Below are 2,755 nucleotides of genomic sequence, written 5' to 3' on the forward strand. Positions count from 1 at the left end.
AGGTAGATACAATAAGAAAAATAATAGAAGAGAAAATTTGAGGCTTAGAAAAGGACTTATGCTGTAGAGATAACCTAAAACCTAGAGCATCAAGAATAGATCTTCTGATCTTCTCAAAAACTTGTGATTCAAAAATCTCACTTAGCATTCCTTTTATAGGCTGAATTAGGACATTTATTTAATTAAAAAAATCAATATAATATTATCCAATTATCAGTCCTAGGTCGAACTTATCATGTGTTTTACGCCCGTGAAATTTCTCTTTTAATTATAAGCTCGTTGGACTTAAAATCAAGGTCTGTGTTATATTCTATTGATTTAATTAATTAAATATTTATTTAAATCATTTACCAAATTAATTATTTATAATTTGAACCTTGATTTAAACTTATTTATTAATTTAGATATCAATTTATCTTAATTAATAAATCTATCCTAATTTCTCTTTTCTTCTCTAAATTACATAACTCTATGAAACTATATAAAATTGACCTAGTCAACTTTGATAATTATAATTGATGATTAAATCAATTAATTGAGACAAACTAGATGATTTTATCCAAGATACAGTGGGGATCATGGGCCTATGAAATCAAGCTCCAATAAGTTATCATAAATTTAATAAATAAATTTACTAACTTATTAATTCCTCGTGACTCCGCTAAAGACTCAGAATTGCACTCTTGAATTCATAAAATGCTTTATAAGAAATATAGATACGTTATTAATTATCCATTGTTACAACCATAATTGTCACTCAATCCTCTATAGATAGTCTACAATGAGATGAGACTAAAATATTGTCTTACCCCTCATTGTATTTTATCCTTAAAATATTTAGTTCTTTGTAAATGATATTTCAATAATCTAATATTAATTACTGAAATGAGATCTCTATCATTTAGCACCTAGAACCAAACTAAAAGAAAATCACAGTTTCACTTCTTCATCAGAAGCTATAGATGTTCGTATCTATGATTAACACTCCTACTCAATTATACAATCAGTTAGAATACTAACCACTCAAAATTGAGATTGAATTTACCTATGGTCAACTATATGATATGACTAGAATAGATAATAACGGTATGTTTACTTTTCTTATCTGCTATCAATATCGGTCCAACCCGATGTAAAAAATACATCCAATCTTATCTACTTTGCTAATGTTCTAGAAAGAACATAACATTACAATGTGTAAGTAGATCATATCGTAGATTGGCAAGTCAGTGTAAATCTTGTGCACTGACTAATATTATGACTAACTTATATTTGAACATATAATCATATTTATATTCCACTATGATTATGTCACTATAAATACGATTAGCTATATGTTCGGGATTTAATAGAAGTTTATATTAAACAAATAATCATGAAAATAAAACATGTGAGCAAAGTGATTGACCAAGTCAAAAAATGATTTCTATTCTTTTTTTAATAATAAATGAGATTACAAAGAAATTGAGTTTTAATTAGGGCATAAAACCCCAACAGATATATCATCTAATGTTTATGTTTATATATTTTTTAATTTAAAAAATAGGAGTATGAAAACCATGTATATGTAAACGAGGTAGACAAAGATTTTCCTATTCCCCTATGGAGCTTTGTGATACCGGATGAAGATGGTAATGCAATGACCATTAACATATTATCAAATGTTAACAAATGAGACCTTCAAATTACTGGCCATGTTATACTTAAATTATATTGATTTAAATTTATTTATTTTCTAAGTTTTTTAATACTTTGTTATAGGTTGAGGTGATGAAAGTAGATGATTTGCTTACAATGGTTATTGGTTTGCAAAACATTTTGATTATTAAGATTCTTGAATCGAGAAATAGGTTAAATAGTTCAAATAATCTTATTCATCAACTACGTCGTTATTTGTAAGTATATTGTAGTTGATTTAATAATATTATTATATACATTAAGAATTTTAAACAATATTTTTTGTTATGTCTTGTACAAAACCCACATTAAACTTCTCAAAAATCACAATTCTACAATAAGGATATCAATGGTGATTATGATGGTCTCAACAAACATGAAGATCTTGAATATAAATTTAGATATTTAAATATATTTCTATTTAAATTAAATATTAATGTTATTTATAATAAACTTTGGTTAATTTCCAATGTAGTAACTTCAATATTAATTTATTGAGATTATATTTATATTAAATAAAATATTTGGAAAAAATTTGGTATATATCACTAAAATATTGATACATATTTTTATTAATTTTACTAATTAAAAAACAACAAAAAAATCTTAATAAATTCATGCATTTCAAAATTAGTGTGATTTTTATAAGGGAATTAGTCTGACAATTTGATGGTTTAATTTATAACCACCCCATCCATATTTAAATTAATATATAATTTTATATATAATAATTTCCTGTTCTCATTACTCTTTAGTTATTTAATTTTTTTCAATTTAATAATTAAATAATAAAACTTCTTCTTAATGATCACATTAATTTCGAAATTAGTGTGTAGTGAGAAAATTAAATTTTAAATTCACAACCTCAATCTTCTTTTTAATTAATAATTACATTTATAAATGCTAAACTCTATTTACTTTTGTAATCAAAATTAATGTGTAGTGATAACAATTTAATTAAAATTGTTTCATTGTTTTTAATTTACTAATTTATAAATATGATTTTTTCTTAATTATTATATTAATTTCAAAATTAGTGTGCATACATTAACTATTTATTAAGAACTTATATTGCCAA

This window comes from Humulus lupulus, chromosome 6, assembly GCF_963169125.1.
Source record: "Humulus lupulus chromosome 6, drHumLupu1.1, whole genome shotgun sequence".
Classification (NCBI taxonomy): domain Eukaryota; kingdom Viridiplantae; phylum Streptophyta; class Magnoliopsida; order Rosales; family Cannabaceae; genus Humulus; species Humulus lupulus.